Genomic DNA, 18,628 nt, shown 5'->3' on the forward strand with positions numbered 1-18,628 from the left:
AACAGCAGCTGTGGAGGGATTTCACCAGTGGGTTCTTAATGATTTAGTCTTCAACTGGAGATCGTCATGCTGGACTGTCATTCACACCAATATCAGTTCCTCTTTCGTTCTTTCCAATTAAATGAGAATGAAAAGAACGTTCACACAATGGTTTAATCTGTTTCCCTGCTAAGCTGTGGCCCTAGCAGCAGCGCTGGAATGTTGTCAGGTCTTAGACGTTATAATCAGAACCAGATTCGGCAAGCCAGGATCCCGTCCAATCGCAATCAAGTTAAAGCAACGCCTCAAGAATTCGCCCCTCTTCCTCTGTGACTGTAACCTCACGTCAAGAAATGTAGCTCCAGATTTGATTAGCAGTGGAATTGTAGCAGACACTTTCAGTGTTTCTTTGTAAGAGTCCTCCAAGTCAAAGCAAATTAGGCCCCAGCCCTCTGTTTGATGAGATTATTTCCCAGGGATCTCTCAAGGAAAAGAGGTCTGTTGTGGATTTAGTGTCAAATGTGAATGAAGTGTATTGTCTGCTTGTCCAAAATGTAAATGAGAAGATGGGTGGTGTGGAAATTTTCACATGAAGAGAATCAATTTTCCAATTGGAATTCACTTATAGCACGGCTGAGTTTTTCACCGTTCTGACACAGAGCTCTTGGCTCTCGCTCGTCAGGGCATCACTGGAACCACTTTGGCAGCCACCGCATCACAATTTATTACGACGGGAAGTGAGGGCGGGTTAGAAATATTATTTGTGGACACTAATCATAGAAAAACATTCACTGAATGATTTTTTTTTTTTTTTTGTCTGGAGCCACTTGAATTTTTTCTTTTTTTGTGACTTGGACAGAAAGCTGGAAGACATAATATTCGCCTCAGTTTACAGCTTGGACATCACTTTCTACATTGGTCTGTCTGTTTAATATTTGTATTAAAGTAGCATCGATGGTAGTGATTGATTTGTGTTTGAGATTTAAGAAATGCCTTTGGATTTAAAGATTTTTTTATTTAGAGATCGACTTTGTCTCTCTTGAATGCCTCTGCTTGCAAAAAGGAAAGGAAAAAAAAACAGGAAAACTTCCAAACCAGCCTAAAGAGTCCTCTTTTTGTATTACTGTGAGAAAGACCTTTGAGTTCCTCCTTTAAATATGAGTGCTAGTACTAATGAAACAAATGTATTCACACTGGTGTGATATCTAATCAAAATGTCACACGGGGATCATCTTAGGTTAAGTGCTTCTCAGTCTCCTTGAGACCGCCAGTTGGTACACTGCAGCATCTCAAACTAGCTCTACTAAATGTGGAAATACTGTAGGATTAATAGTTTGGGTGATGACCGATAATAGCTTTTAGTACTTTTATATCCTCCATAGAATATACTCCAGACGTCAACATAACGTCATTCAAAAATTAACCTGAGAAGCTAAATGATAATCCACGCTTTTAGAACAGCGATGTAGTTGTGCATAATAAAGCCGTGTTGGTGTTGTTCCTATAACTTTATGATAAATCTCCCCGCACCATCACGGCCTGACCAGTCATGTTTTTGTGATGTCATAGCAATTTAAGGGAATAAACCACTCAATTTGCCTTTGGGGGTTTTCAGCAAGAAAGCCAGGCTAGAAAGGCTTTTTAGTACATGATTATGTTGTTAAAGAGTCTATTTTACTGGGTAATGTTTTCTGGGTGTCGTGGTGGTTTGCACCACTGCCTCACAGCAAGAAGATCCTGGGTTTAAATCCACCATCTGCCCTGGGTAACAAAAAAAGGGTTTTAGCAGATTTTTGGACTAAACCAAAGTAAAGTGTAACTCAAACAATAATTTCATATTTATTTTTGGTCTCATGTGGAATAAAAGTGTTGGTGTCTTTCGCAGCAGTGCCGTGACAACCCTGAAATGTGATTGGTCAGTTGCAGTGTTGGTCGTGAAGCAGTATTACTGTAATGTTTTTAAAATGAATACAGTGAGGTCAGAACCAGTAAGACTGTATATTCAGACTGTTTTTTTTGTAAGACACAGCAACTAATTTAAATCTGCCACCTTGGGTTCAGTTACAATTAAAGTGCCATATGCTGATATGTGTGTGTGTGTGTGTGTTTGTGTGTGTGCAGATGGAAGAAGATGAAAGTTTGGATTTACTAACACGAAGGAGGCGCGCGAGGGGTTAAATGGTCTAGATTTAGATGAGCTCTTCCTCCATCTGATCTGAACTGCTGTGTGCACTTTAATAAGCACTTTCATTTATATTAAAGATGCAAATGTAGCCTTTACAGGGAGATTGATATGCATGGAGGAAGTGTGCGAGTGTATGTGTGTGCACCGCTTTATCAAGGTCCTCTGTTCATTAGCCTAGTGTAATTGTGTTAGCTGTGTTGCTGGCAGGGCGGGAAGAAAATATCTGTGTGTAAAGGTCACATCAGAGGAGAGATGACATACGGATAGATGACACACTCATGCACACATGACGTTCACGCACATACTGCCGTCCGCATCCGCCAAACATCTACAGCGAGACGCACACAGCCACATTCTCAGATGGAGACAGCTTTGGTTGTGGCTGCTAGTGTGTTTTGCCCTAAGGTATGCATATGTCTTTGAGTGTGTGTGTGTGTGTGTGGTGTGTGTGTGTAGGTGTAGGTATGTGTAGGTGTGTGAGTGGCTGCTCCAAGTGGCAGTGTTTAATCAAGTGTGATATTCCTCCTCTCTAAGCTTGGCATCTGCAGTGTAGGCAGCAGAAAGAGCAGATAAATTATCTCCTGTGGTGTGTGTGGTGCTCATAGGATTTCTTTTTTTTTTTCACGAGTCTATGACTGTCATTCCGCTGGTTTTTGTAGACCTATGCAGCATTCGATCATATTATGAGATGAAAAACCAGAATGCAGTCAAAGAAATCTCGCTGTCTACACATACAGGCTTTGAAGACAGGATTAGAATCATAAATAGCAACAGAAATGACAGTGAGAGCGCACATATACATAAACCTATCCCCAAATAACTTCCTTCCAGTTAGTGGGTGTGAGAGCCCTCTTACGTGATGAAGTGCGCGGCTTGTTTGTGCCGTGTAAAATGAAATAAAATAACTTTTCCGTTTGGGCGAGTAGTTGACACGTTATACCGGTTAGGATCACACTATTTCCTGCCTGTGCGTGGGTATATAATTGTGGCTCTTCAGAATGGATATGTGCAATATTAACTATCCTTATGATAGAAGTTCTTAATCATTTAAAAAGGTGCAATCAGAAATTTTCGTGACTTCTCTAATAAAAGGGAAAATGTAATTTAAATTCGGCCTTATGTCCCATTGCTTCGATCACCACCAGGAACTTCCTTTCTTATCCTTTGCATCGGTCCATATTTATTTGCCATGGTGGGGGTGGAGAGACGTCGCTGTTATGGCCTCTGGCCTCGGAGGAAGTCAGCCGGCCTTCCTTTAAGGAAATCCAAGCGTGCCAGGACCCACAGACGATTGGCTGGCTGGGGACCCGGGGGGTTGCACCTCCGGGGAAAAGGACCAATCAGCGACTGATTGTACTCACATGCTTCTGTCTGTGAGCCTTGCTTGTGAAACTGTTTAAGGTGTGGAATTTTTTTTAATAGTGTTTGGTTGTGTTACTGCCCGTGAGGCTAGCTTTATTTTCTACTCGTACGTGAACCTGTTATTTTCTTTCTTCATCTGTAGATAAAACTGTGCCCTGACTGATCTCCCTCATGTGGGTCATTTATGTTACCTCCCATGTCCCCTAGCAGAGCCTGGTCGTAACAGTCGCTGACTGATCTTTAGGCCTGTGTGAGTGAAGACTAAGAAGGAACTTATAGATGGAGACTTATACAATATCAGTAAGCCAAGCAGTGTAATCATGGCAGGACTGTAATCATTTGTTGGCCTTATTTTTGCTCTTAAGTCGTAGTTAGCTGCAGAACAGAAGGGAATTTAGTACCTAACTTAAAGAGACTTGCTTAAAAAAGGGTATAAGCCAGAGGTGCAGTATTGCATGAGGTGAATAAGACAGGTGTTTTGTCTTGGCCTAAACATAAAGAAATACTGTAGTTTGGGTTCCAGATCTGATTATGTGTAAAACCATAAAGCAGAGAGAAAGCCACAATAAAGCAGTGAAATGAAAACTTTCTCTTTAGTCTGCAGGACAGCAGCTGCTGCTGCAGGACATCTCCAAAATCTATCTGCTATTTTTCACAGTTTTATTCATCAGCTTGATTTTCTTTTTAGGAGCATAAAGGACATTCAAAGGGTGGTTAGTGACCTGCCAGAGTGGCTGATGGAGTAGGTAATTATCAAAATTTACCAGTATTTGGCTCATTGCTGCTGTTAATTTTTCAAGTAACTATTCTTCGCAGCCAAAAGGCTTTTATCATGATTATCAGCAGCAGCAGTTATTTTAACCTCTTAGCACCTCTTTAAATGATTGAAACATTCTGACTGTGTTCAGAGCAGCTCCGAAAGCAAAGTGGACGTGCTACTTCAATTGGCCATTACGTTATGATTGAACCCATAGATAGGTTCACTGTCAAGTCACAGCACTCGTTTTCTGTTATTTCCATGAAAATGAGGCTGTTATCGCCTGCATTTGAAGCCTCATGTATAAAATCTTCGCATTGATGATCAACTTATAGATACTGATGTTTGTAAGAGTTTTTAGTGCAGAGCAGTGTGCTCAGACTGCTGTGCCACAATAATGCAGAGCTGACAGATTGGATGGTTGGTGTCCTGGGGTTTTACATATTAAAATATTATTTTTCCAAAACACTTAAGACGTCACTGGAAATTTGGAAAGATTGACCATGTGCTGATACAATAAAGCTGACAAGGTAGAGCTGGAGAAACCACCTCCATCATCTGCAGGGGTATACCAGGGGAACTGTCAGAGAGATGGAATTTAGGCTTACAATAAAAACAGAAGCACCGGCGTGCAAGTTTGACTTCTCTGTAAATTAGCTCGTACACAACGGACAGCTTAATGCATCTCTATGGTCACAGTGAGCGTGCAGCTAAGGTCACAGAGCCTATAAATGATAAAACTGCAGCAGCTTAAAAGAAACAGTGTGCACACTTGGGCAAACAGTATTACATCAGTCACAGAGTTTGGTTTTAGTTCTTCAGCTGCTGGTAATATTGTAGGATTGGTGATGATGCATATTTATCAGACATGTCTCAACAACTTCTGGTTAGATTCTCATTAAGCTTCAGGTGGACATTTGTGGTTGCCAACAATGACATTTCTGGTCTCAACAAGTGCACTGCATGGACAAAGGTTCTGAGCCACTTCTCTGTATGTTTTCGGCCTTTTCAGTCCCATTGTCACAGGTAAATAAAGTCAGGCACCTAGTATTTTAGCTTTCTGACTATAGCATTTATTTCAAAGAACCACTGTGGTTAAGTGTGCAGAGCCTTTAGCATGGTTGTATACTCGCCGTTATGGTTTAAAGAGAGTCTAAAATGCCGATTTTTATGGCAGTGAATCAACTGAAGATATTCAAACAACAGGACAAAGTGACACTTGCTCATGAACCTATCTGCCATCTAACACTGCAGCTCCTCTTAGCTTTGCAGAAGTGAGGGGATGCTTTCAGCACTCTAACATATTACTGGAAACCGAAAACAGAGCTCAGAGGACAGCTAATATGGGATTATTGGATCGGAAACAAAAACAACATTATGTTTAACCCTGTCTGTCACAATAATTCCAGTATTATAAATATATAGTAAGCATGCACTGGTTGAGCAAAATAGGCTAGAAAGACCGCATCTATAATATAACTGTGGTAATAATTGCACCTGTGCTTTGGTGCATTATGTAATTATAGTTAATGGTATCGGAGTATTTACTTTCAAAGTCCTTAAAATGAAAATATACCTTGATAATGATTATTATCATTATTATTAATATTATTCTCAGACTCATACAGAACAGGTGTTGCCACATCAGTGTGTTTAAATTTCTGCCCTGCTAATGACAACTGAACATTTGTACTAACAACCCCAGTTCATTGCAGGTGTTATGGCACTGCCGCAACAATAAAACAGGTTTCTATTGCAGTTTGGATATAAAGTCTCTCAACCAGGATGGATGGTGATATCCATCTTGCCTCTAGATATAAAACTACAGTACGCACATACTTTCCCATCTGCCTCCCTATACATAGACCCATTAGCAACTTTGTATAATGTTTTCTTCCTTCTTCGATTTTCTTTATGCCGTTGTTTCTGTAGTCTGTCCTTTATTTCTACATGCATGTACATACACATACACACACTCAAGCGCACTGATTTTCAGAGTTCAAATGAATGGCCCGTGCAGTTTCTTTCTTTTGTTTTCTCTTTCCCCCCCATCTCCATCCTTCATCGCTCTCTCCCGCTCATTTTCTTAAACTGCAAAATTGCTGTTCTGCGGTTGGGAGCCAGCTTCGATTATCTGCGGCAAATTCTCTGATAAAGAACAGTGTTTCTGGGCCTATTCAAGCCCTTAAAGCCCCTCTAAATGGCTTTAGCTGCAGGGTCCCCTCTTTGGAGACTATAAACATACACATACGCACACTCCATGCAGTGATTTCAACACCCATCGTGGGAATAATCCAACTGCAGAGTCATTTTTTTTCTTTTTTTTTCTTTTTTTATTATTAAAGGCTTGTCAGCACATAAAAATACCTGTATCTTGCTCTCTCTGACATTTCTATCCACTCAAGCATCTGTTAATACCCTGCTGCTGGACAGTAGTCTGTGTGCCTGCCGCATGTAGGATGCCAGGTCATGCTAGAATTATTTTCTGTTCACAAGAGAGGAAATGTTGGTGTTTTGTATTAAAGGAGACCGTAATCTTAACACAAAGGACAGGATGTGTCATTTCCTCACAGAAGCCCAGGTTGCTTTAATAGTAGCCTTTAGCTGGATAATCAAGCACAGTAATAACATGGTCACCAAAACCATTTGTTAGTAGTTTTGGCACTGGTGCAAAGTCCTGCTGGAAAAGGAAATCACCTCTTCCAAAAAGGTTGTCCATAGATGGAAGCATGAAGTGACCTAAAATCTCCTGGTAGACGACTGCGTTGACTTTGCACCACCACCAATGCCAGCACATGACAGAGCATCACAGAGTCCAGTTACTTCATATGGACTTCAAACACCTTGGATTCTTGGACCCTGAATCTAAAGCCTTGATTTCCAAATGAAGTGCCAGATTTTCTTTCATTTAAAAAGAGAATTTTAAACCACTGAGAAACAACCCAGTTCTATTTCTTCTTATCCCAGGTATAGCTCTTCTGACTTAAATTTTGATATTAGGAATCTGACCATTTTAGTCCCTTTCCTGAATGCAATTCAATTCAATTCAGTTCAATTCAATTTTATTTATATAGCACCAAATCACAACAAAAGTCGCCTCAAGGTGCTTCATAGATACGGAGAAAAACCCAACAATCATATGACCCCCTATGAGCAAGCACTTTGGCGACAGTGGGAAGGAAAAACTCCCTGGTTCTGCTGGAAGAAACCTCCAGCAGAACCAGGCTCAGGGAGGGGCGTGGCCATCTGCTGCGACCGTTTAGGGTGAGAGAAGGAAGACAGGACAAAAGACATGCTGTGGAAGAGAGACAGAGATTAATAACAGATATGAGTCAATGCAGAGAGGTCTATTAACACATAGTGAGTGAGAAAGGTGACTGGAAAGGAAAAACTCAATGCATCATGGGAATCCCCGGCAGCCTACGTCTATTGCAGCATAACTAAGGGAGGATTCAGGGTCACCTGGTCCAGCCCTAACTATATGCTTTAGCAAAATGGAAAGTCTTAAGCCCAATCTTGAAAGTAGAGATAGTGTCTGTCTCCCGAATCCAAGCTGGAAGCTGGAAGCTAATTATTTAAGACCTTGTATGTGAGCAGCAGGATTTTGAATTCAATTCTGGATTTAACAGGAAGCCAATGAAGGGAAGCCAAAAACAGGAGAAATATGCTCTCTCTTTCTAGTCCCTGTCAGAACTCTTGCTGCAGCATTTTGGATAAGCTGAAGGCTTTTCAGTGAGTTTTTTGGACATCCTGATAATAATGAATTACAGTAGTCCAGCCTGGAAGTAGTTTTTCAGCGTCATTCTGAGACAGGATATTTCTAACTTTAGAGATGTTGCGCAAATGGAAGAAAGCAGTCTTACATATTTGTTTAATATGTGCGTTGAAGGACATATCCTGGTCAAAAATGACTCCAAGGTTCCTCGCAGCGTTACTGGAGGCCAAGGTAATGCCATCCAGAGTAAGAATCTGGTTAGATACCATATTTCTAAGCTTTTCAGGGCCAAGTACAATAACCTCAGTTTTATCTGAATTAAGAAGCAGAAAGTTAGCGGCCATCCAGGTCTTTATGTCTTTAAGACATTCCTGCAGTTTAACTAATTGGTGTGTGTTATCTGGCTTCATAGATAGATAGAGCTGGGTGTCATCTGCATAGCAGTGAAAATGTATGCTATGTCTTCTAATGATGCTGCCTAAGGGAAGCATGTATAATGTAAACAGAATTGGTCCTAGCACTGAACCCTGTGGAACTCCATAATTAACCTCAGTGTGTGAAGAGGACTCTCCATTTACATGTACAAATTGGAGTCTATTAGATAGACTGAAGACACCTGTGTGAGGCAACTCTTCATGCTCTCACACCTGCCTTAAGAGTTTGAAAACAGAAGGCAACAGGACTTCTTTTAGTGACAAAAACCGATTCATCCCAATGACAAAACTCCCAAATGCAAGCTAAACAACATAGTATATGCTGTGCTGTAAAGTAAGGAGTGACCGTATGTCAGCACTGGAGAAACCAAACGGCTATTCCACAAATACATGGCACAACATAGAAGAGCCACCTCGAGCATACAAGACTCAGCTGTACACTTAGACCTAAAGGACAAAGGATTGTAGTGTTCTTATTTTGGACCTAGAAGACAGGTTTTTTTGACAGAGGACTACAAGAGGCCATGGAGTGAATTATGAACTACCTACAATACAGTCTTGATATCTCTTCCTAGGGACTTTAACCTCCATTCACATCTTACTCTAGGTGACCTCAATAGGTCACATGATAGGGTAGGGTCAATCTCACAGTGGTTTTACCTTTAATCCCTGGTGATGGTTATGACCCCTGTTTTTTTTTTTTCAAAATTTGGTTAATGTGTCAACATGATATAGTGGGTCAATGACCCTCAGGACCACCTCCAAAGGGGACAACCCCCATCAGGGGTTAAATACCTGGGACTCTCCACTATTTTGCTTTTAGAACTGAGGAAGCCTCTTGGACGAGGGGCAAAACATCTTCACAAACTTAAAGAAGTCCATTTGCCATCTCTTTTCATGCTTTTACGTCTACCATGACTGGATGAGTAAGAACATACACAGACAAATGACACCAGCCTCAGTCCATCCTTTGTGGAGCTCTCCCAAATTCTTGAATCGAGCATTTGTTGATGATCTCAAAGCTGCGGTCATCCCTGTCCCATCTGTACATTTTCCTGCCACATTTTTAACATGATTCGATATAGCACTCTGCAAACAGCCTGCCTTTTTCAGCAAAGACCTGCGGCATATCCCCTTTTTGGATGGTGTCAGTGATCACCATCTGGGCAAGCGACAAGTCAGCAGTTTTACCTATGTTGTGGTTGTTTGTGATGAAATGGAGTGAGAGATACAGAGTATTCATACTGTTTAAGCAATAACCGTCAAAGTTAACAGAAAAATGGCATTTTCACTTTAAAATGCAGTGAATATAGAATATATGAAAAAATACAAAGAATTTTTCATTGATATTCTAATTATTTGAGATGATTTTTTTAAGCCAAACTAACCCTCAGAGCTGACCTCCAAAAGATTCGGTTGGGTTATCAGGCATGATCCAATAGCCCTGTGTTAATATGTGCTAAATCATCATATTGATGCTCCTCCAGGATCAACATTGCAACTGATAAATGATATCTAAGCATTCAGTTAGCATTAGCCAATAAGTTAGCAAATTTATTAAAAAGTACATTTGGCTAACAGAAACCCTAGCTTAATCATATATTTATTATGTTGTACAAATTAATAAATAAAACAACTGCAATGCTAACGATTTGTTTATTTGTAAACAAAGACATGTTTTTCTATGCTGTGCTATGCAACAATCATCATGAACCAGCATTATTTTCATGTTGCAGGAACAACGCCAACATGGTGGTATCAGCTGTCTTGCTTAACGTCAGAGAAACTGAACTGGACTGAACCTTAACCGCTGGGGCCAAGTATGAGTAATAACTAGAAGAGACAATTTAAAGGGTTTGTAATTTATGCAAAATATTAATAATGCTTAAAAGCCTAGAGGAAGATTTCATCATTTTTTAAAAGACTGTGTAGTTTCTCCTCATTAGCTATGCATTATCTTTGTGATCCAGCCCATGCACATGACCTCAACAACAGAAGCGAGATCTATGAAAAACAAATCAACACAAAAATAACAAAAAAAACCCCAAAACTGCTGTTTTTGTTTGTTTGTACTTGTGTGTAAGTAGTTTGAATTGCTGCTCTGCCTCTACCCTCCACCTTTTTGTTTCAAGGACAGTACTAGAAAACTAGTGCGGGGAAACACTCGCGTACAAACATCAGGTACCAGTTGATGGATCTGAATGTTTTTAACAACAAAGAGGTGTTGACACACTCGTACCTTCCACGGGCAAAAAGTTGCTGTTGACATTTCTGCAAGAATCCATAAAAAAAAAAGAAAACATTGACTTTTCATGTTGTTGTAGTGGAGTAGATTGTAGTGTTTTTGTATTATTTTTTTTTATTGTTTTTTGGGGGATGTGTGACATGACAATCAGAAACTCAACAATGTTTAATAAAACATATTTTACTCTAAATCATTTTAATGGATGAGCTGCATGTCACCAAACAACCATTACGGTTCATTTTTCCCCCTCCGGGCCTGCAGTAATTTTATGGCCAGCTGTAAACTAATGCATTATGTACTTTAATCAAAACAATAGAGCATGTCCTCTCCTTTATCAGGTTACACTAATGTTCAGAAAACAACTGTAAAAAGCATAGGTAACATTTTTCTCCCCCTACTCACAGCTTTATAATAGGTGTTTTAATTTGAGAGGCATGACCCACCTTTCCCCTTGACTGGGAAAACTATCACTGCATTGCTACACTCATCATCACCCACCCCACCGACATGTATAAAATTAATAGTGAGTGCTTCCCTTAATGGGTGTGTGTCTGGCCCAGTGAGAGTAGCAATCCACTCACAAATGACACAGGTTGAAATAAAATTGACACCACAAAAAAATGTAAAGAGGGCTTTTAATATTACTCTGCTTACATACAGCGTTTTTTTTAATCTTTGGTGTTTAAGGTATAACTTTGTGCAAGTTATTGTGGGCAGAATTGATATAAATGTAGCTGAGGTGATTTGCGCGTTTGCTCCTTTTGAACAAAAGTGCGGAACAGTTGTCAGGATTTCATTTTATCTGGAAAAAATCCTTAACCCCTTTCTATTCTGGCGAGCTTGGGGGAGACAGAGCGAGTGTATTGTAGGCGAGACTCAGTCAGATTAAGAATGATTAAGGCTCATCCACTCAGCTCTGCTCGCTGTGGATTCCCACTGCACTTTCTGAAAGAGTGATGGCTGATCTGCACCTGTCAGCTTGAAAAATAAGCGCGTGTGAGCGAGTCTTTGTATCTGTGGGCGTGCAAGCGGGAGTTTGTCTGCCTGTATCTCTGGCTGTGTTTATGCAAGTGTGTGTTTTTCCCCAGGAGATTTACGCCTTCCTGCGTCTGTTTGAGTGTGCCTGTGTGTTTGTGTGTGCTCCCTAAAAAAAAAGTATACTTAGAATGCAACTTTTACCTAAGCTTCTGTTTCCATGTGTGCGTGAACAGCTTTTTATGAATGAAGTCAAATTACTGCGCTGCCTGCTTCATCCTTCTCATCATCTCATTTAGATTGTTAGAATCAAATTTTCTGTGTGTGTGTGTGCGTATGTAATAAACTGTGTTAAACCACAGAGATGTATTTTCTTAATTTTTAATTGATTTCTATATAACTAAAGGATGTTAATGTGTGTGTGCAGTGTGAAGCCACCTCTCTATCGGTTTGCTTTCTTTTGTGTTGTGTGTGTGTGCATGCAGCTGTCTGTGAGGTCAGTGTGTCTGTTGTGGAATGCGGCTGTAAATGAACCACTGTGTCCCCACTGCATGGTGCAGCAGCCCACATGTGCACACACACACACAGAGTCTGACCCACATTCTCTTTATACTCACACAAACACGTCTTTTGGGGGAATTCATGTATGAATCTAGGTTTTGCAGTCCTGGAACAGTTAGATTATCTTATATTAGCCAGTGCCCAGTACCATCCATCCATCCACCCAATTTCTCCGCTTATCCAATTCAGGGTCACAGTGGACCTGTAATAGAGCGAGAGCCGGTGTACACCCTTGGTAGGTCACCAGTCTGTCATATGGCTAACGCATAGAGAACCATTCGTGTTCCCATTCACGACTATGACTAATTTAGAGTCACCATTTCCTCTAACATGTAGGTGTTTGGACTGTTTGAGTCCAGTTTACAAGAAGAGAACCCACAAAAGCACAGGGAGAACATGCAAACTTCACACAGAAAGGTGGATTCGAATCCAGAACTTTCTTGCTGTGAGGCAAATCCAGCAATTTGATTCTGTATTATAATGACAACCAATACAATGCTGGATCTAAATATTTTAGATGTCATGACATATACAGTAGTACTGGTTTTGACATCATCCATTTGTTTTTTCATACGAAACAAAACACGATATTTATCCGTTTTTTATCCTATGTTTGGTTTCATTTCTGCAATCACAGTTATCATTACTGGCAGATATAGCAGTGGCACGTTGAGAGAAAACAACATTACCAATAAATACTGTTCAGTGAAATACATGGCTAACTCCCTCCCTTCCTACTGGTCTTTCTTTATATCTGTCCATCTGTTGAAAACCAGGAAAGGAGGATGTGAGTCGACTACAGTCTGCAGTATTAGTACTTGTCAATATTACGACTTTTGGAAAATGGATTCCAAATAGAAATCTCCTCACGTTCACAAGTGTGTCTGTCTCCTATCCCTCTTCTCACATCTCCTCCTCTGCTGTCCTTACCTGACCTGTACTGTGACTGTAATTTTGCTACCATCTGTTGCAATAAGCGTGGAGTTTTTTTTTTTTTTTTTTACTTTAAAAGATCCCATCAGATTTTCTAAGCATAGGCTGATTGTGTCTACCTTGACATATCTAAAAGAAAATCAGTTGGTGTGCTCATTTATGATGGCTTACCATTGACTTTTGCATATGACATACCCGTTCACATTGTCAGTACTTTAAGTACTGTCAGGTATTTATTAAGGGGGCTCCCTTATTCACAAGAGGTCACCACAGCAGATGTGTCTACATGTTTGATTTGCCAGAGATTTTATGCCAACTGTCCTTCCTGACACAAACCTCACATTTATCCGGTCTTGGGGCTGAAACTAGGAGTACACAACCGTATGAATCCCTGAGTTTGGCTCTGTGTCTCCTCTTGGAATTAAACCAGGAATCTTCTTTATTAAATACTATCGCTTTGGCATAAAATCTGATTTCACTTCAGAGTGAAATCACTAGCATCTTTTTATTTGCTGCATGGAGCTCGCATTATATTTTATTGTTTAATAATTAAGTCTTAGCAATGCAACTCATTTGGATGAGGCATCTTTCATCATTAATTTCAGCCTCCATATATGAAGTGTAAAATTGACATCAAATGACTTACTTTTTCACAAAAAATGTATATACGAGATTTAAAAAAATACCTTAAACAAGTTCTATTTCTATTGTCCCATACGGGGCAACACCTTAGGATTGCAATGGAAAATTCCCACATTAGCTCTCTTGTGTGTAACCATGGTAAACAGTTTTCTGTTGAGTTTGTGGCCTCAATTTTTTCCAAGTCTCATCCAATCAGAGATGAAAATTAAACCCCCTTGAAAGTCAAAGGGAAACAAAACAGCTGGGTATGTTTTATCCTGTGATTAACAACAGCATGCTGTATTCCACTATTTCTCCTCAGGCCTTCGCTCAAAGTTTCACAAAGGAACTTTACTAAAGAATAGGTGACATTACTGTGGTTACATCATTTATGGGGGAAGGGAACTAGAAAAACTGTGTCCATGGGATAGGAAGTTCTATATTTGACAATACAAACCACCAGACTTATGTAATATTACTGCAGCAATTGTTGTCTTATTCGTCAAATTTAAAGCAGCAGTTGAGATCTGTTAATGTGAATATTAGCATGAGAAACTGTTCAAGAAAAGTCTACTCTTCACTTAGCCCAGACACTGTGGTCTGTGCCCCCCACAAGCCAGAAAAACAGCTCCTCCTGCATCGAAGTGGTTGCCTACTCATGATTTGTGAGTTAGGTTGAACAAAGTCTCTCCTAATTAGGTCCCCTTCAGGTTCTCCAGGTTAAACGTCTTGATTAGCTCCGAACTCTATGAAAGCTAAATTCCAAATAACTTCAGGTGTAAAAGTGAATGAAACTTTTTGGAGTTATACGTAAACCCCATTTAAACTGTAGCAACCCGATTATGGTGACGTGATTATAAGTTGAAATCCAAACCTCTGGGCTCACGTCCTTTAATCAACAAGGTAATAAATGTAGGTCAAGTTTCCAAGCAGCTCAGTCCAACTCCAATGTTTTCTTTCTCTATGGCTCTTTGTCCAGAAAAAAAGTGTTTAAATTGGAAAAGGTATCTGTATAAATGTTTATACTTTGCCTGAGGTTTTCAAAGTTTCATTATGTATGCCTTGTGTACGTATTGTACAGTTCACATATAAGCTGACGCGTGTGGATGACTGTTTGACAAGTAATTAAGATGGACCAGATGCAGAATACGCTCACACATATACAAACAGACTCGCACGAAGCGAGGCCGGCAGGCATGAATGTGAGCTCCATGCTGAAGAAGTGGTGTGTATAAATTTGCTTAAGTGTTTGGCTTAGGTCTGTGGCTGTGTGTGCAATCGATGTGCCAACAGCAATAAATCAACTCGGGGCAGACCTGAATGCCTCAACAGCTTCATCTGACGTGGCAGGTGGGCTTGGGGATAGCCCTGACACAAAAACGTGCACACGTTTAGAGGTGAAGGCCTTTATCAGATGAGATGCTGATCAGCTTCAAAGAATTAATGATGCGATATATCAGGTGATATATCAAGTGCCATATTTTCCTGATTAGAGGTGGCTTTAAATGATGAACAACAAGAACACCAGATAGTATTTTGCGTCACTTTAGAAGCTTGGGCTTTAGTATGGAGTTGCAAATGCCTTTTGCCAGCAGACTCCAGTGATGCACAGGTAGTGTCGATAAACACTCTGTACAAGTTTGTTGGTCTTAAGCTTTTAATTTCCCCAGGTGTGGATGTCCCAGCAAGTTTACCCCAAGGTCAGACTGTGCAATGCTCAGAGAAAATACAAAAAAGCCCCAGAGCTGCACCTCAGGCTCTACCAACTTCACTTTAGCACATTAAATGTTAAAACTAATTTACTGTACAGCATTACCAGGAGATCTAAAAAGAACACAGTAACATAGCTTAGGTTTGCAACGTTACATGTGAACAAACCACCACTTCTGGAACAATGTCCTTTGATTGGGTGCTACTAAAGTGGAGATGTTTGGCCTTAACGCACTGAACTCTGTTTGGTGAAAACCAAATGCAGCATATCAGCCTAACTGCTTTATTACCTACTAAGCACGGTGGTGGAGGTGTAATGATTTGGGCTTGTTTTCCATCCACAGAATCATGAACTCTTCTGTGCTCCAAATTCAGCCAAATTGGGTCAATGGTAGGGCTGGGCCATATTATACCTTTCACAGTAATACCGGTACAATTTTAAGCAATGATAAGAAAATTAAATATCGCGATAGAATATGGGTAAAACGCGCAGGCGCAGTGTTTGTGTTTTCAAACGCTCATACGCACATGGCGGAAAAAGCATGGCAGCGACGGAGAATGAGAAGGGCGAAAGCAGATTGTTGAATGAAACAGATGAACCAGAATTGGTTTGTGAAAATTGCGCAACTTCAGTGGTGTGGAACTGGTTTGGTTTTCGTCCATCACCAAAACACAATTTTTTGTAGAACATGCCACGTCGTGGCAGAAAGCAGAACCAACAAGTCCTCCCTGTAAGAACAGCTGCTTGTTTAAGTGAAAATAAATTGATGGGTTTTTTGCACTAATAGAGTTGTGGAGTTGTAAAGTATTTTGTCTCGTGCCAGTTATATCTTTATCGCAAATTTTCAAATATGTATCATGATAAATATTTTGGGTCATATTGCCCTACCCTAGCCAACAGGACAATGGTTCTAAGCACATCAGCAAATCTACAACATAATGGCTAAAAAAGAAAAGAAACATGGTGCTGCAATGGCTAGGTCAAAGTTCAGACCTCAACCTGACGGAAATGCTGGCAAACATTTCAGTCAGACATGTAAACAGACATGTGCAGCTTAAATCTATAAAATAAGTGCAAAAATCGAAATTGTAAAATTTGTGAAAAATAAACATTCACAAAATACAATAGCCATATAAAAGAGTGACAGAGACATGAATTGGGAGGCAACAAAGGAAGAAAAATTGGTTTCACATCAGTTTACTCTGTCGCATTTTTCTTTTATCATTTGTGAATCCATATTCACATTTCTAGCAAACTTACCTCTTAATAACTGCTATTTTCTTCTTTTGATCTAATTCCAACATAAAAGAAAATACTTTCAAATCACTACCTTGTGTTTTTCAGTTCATGCGTTCCTCTTTCCTCTCATCTTTTTGTCCCAGTTTAGTCAAACAGCGCCTGTAATCATCAGCACTCAGCTCCGCTGGCTATTGAAGCAATACGGCCACAGAGTTCACATGTGCTGTGTGGTTTTCACTTATTAATAGAATGTGTAAAGTACATCAGAGAAGGTGAGACAAAAATGTTCAACAATAACCGCACATTCTTATGTTGTCATTTAGTATAGCATGCAAGTCTTCTCCTTTCTCTTAAAGTGTTTGTGTATTATGATAAAGTGCACGCGCGGTGCCTGACTGCATGTGGGAAGGTTCGTTTTATGTCACTTAAGTTTACATGTGTGAGGGTATGCGGCACGATGAAGTCAATGAGGTCTGTGATAGGGTTTAGAAATGCTTTTGACCGCGTACTGTATGTGTGTGTTATATGTTCACATTTTTTTTATGTGTCCAGGATGCTAACAGTGGGTTTATTGTCCTGATGGGACAGGCAACAGCATCGTCATCTGGGCCACTGTAATCATGGCTGGGCAGGAGATGAAAGACACTATTGACAAGAAGTGTCTGAGAGAAGAGAGAGAGAGGGAGAGGAATGTAATGAAAGGGAGAAATAAGGAACAGCGGCAGAAACAGGAGACGAGAATAGTTTGCTGTCCAAACTCCATTATGAAACAAGCCTTCGCTTTGTTCTCTGCATGAACTAATGAAAAGAAAATTGAACAGTACTGTATGTGGTTAGCCTTTGAACCGCTATTTTGTTTTTGTGCTGGTTAGTCTGACAGACATTGCATATCCATATCCATACCCCTCATTGGTTTGAGGGCTACAGTTATAATGCTCCAAGCTTGGGATCTAAACTGGCCTCATCTTGGGTTTTCTCTGACATTGCTTGGAGGGGTTGTGCTCAGTTACCTGCTAATGCTAGCATTAGCTAGCTAGTGTGGTTAGCAAAGCAACCGTGTGATTCACTGTGATTTTAATAAGATAGCTAGCAAAAAAGTAGTAATAAAAATAATGGATGTGTTGTGAAATACACGCGACTCAAATTTCAACTTATTAAGTTGACCTTAAAGAACTTTCTTGGATGTAAGGCAAATTTTAATGGTTTGTTAGCATGACCCCATGACCGCCACAAAGTTTTATCAGAACTCAAAACATTTTGAGCTACCTTGATCAATTTTAAACTGATCAATTACATTAAAATTTAATCTCCTACAATTTGAATGAATAGGGAAAATATCTATAGAGACCAAATTGATTTTTCTAGCAGGCTGAAACCATGTTGGGGTTTGCTTTGAAGTTGTTTTGTTTGTTTGTTTGTTTTTGGTAGAACGTTTAAACTTCTCCTTTTGGAACAAACCTCAGTTGACCAGTTGAAGAACTTCGCAATTTTTTTTAAAACTTCTGCTGTTGTTTCATTTTGCAGTTTGCTTGTACTTTGTGCGGCCATGAATTGTCACTTTTCCTATCACTTCTGTGCTTTTTGCAGGGTTTTGATATGTCACTTATATTTTGTATGAGCACAGTGTTGCTGGGGCAACATGGATTTTTTTTACAGCATCCCGTTTGACCACTATGACAAAACTGGCAGTAAGCTGACTCTGCAGTGCCGTCAAGCACTACAAGCGTATCCCTTCTTGAACTGCACCAATCATTTCCAGTGAAGTTACACAGAGAGGAAGAGGAAAGCTCTAAAATGGTGGCTTCAGGGTTTGTTAACTTGTAGACATGGATACTTTTTTGCCCAAATAAAAGGCTTTTTATTCACATAGCAAAAAGAGGTTGCCTATAGCCAAATGAATTAGCGCTTATA

General features: G+C 40.0%; 1 protein-coding gene across 1 annotated transcript in view; it reads left to right on the forward strand.

The window, feature by feature from the left end:
* LOC146550494 (plexin-A1-like) overlaps positions 1-18,628 on the forward strand; it is a 304,153-nt gene that overhangs the window by 25,591 nt on the left and 259,934 nt on the right. The window lies entirely within an intron of this gene.

The sequence above is a fragment of the Mchenga conophoros genome, linkage group LG20, assembly GCF_057382185.1.
Source record: "Mchenga conophoros isolate Kocher_MC1m ecotype Shallow Benthic linkage group LG20, M_conophoros_male_GT1.1, whole genome shotgun sequence".
Classification (NCBI taxonomy): domain Eukaryota; kingdom Metazoa; phylum Chordata; class Actinopteri; order Cichliformes; family Cichlidae; genus Mchenga; species Mchenga conophoros.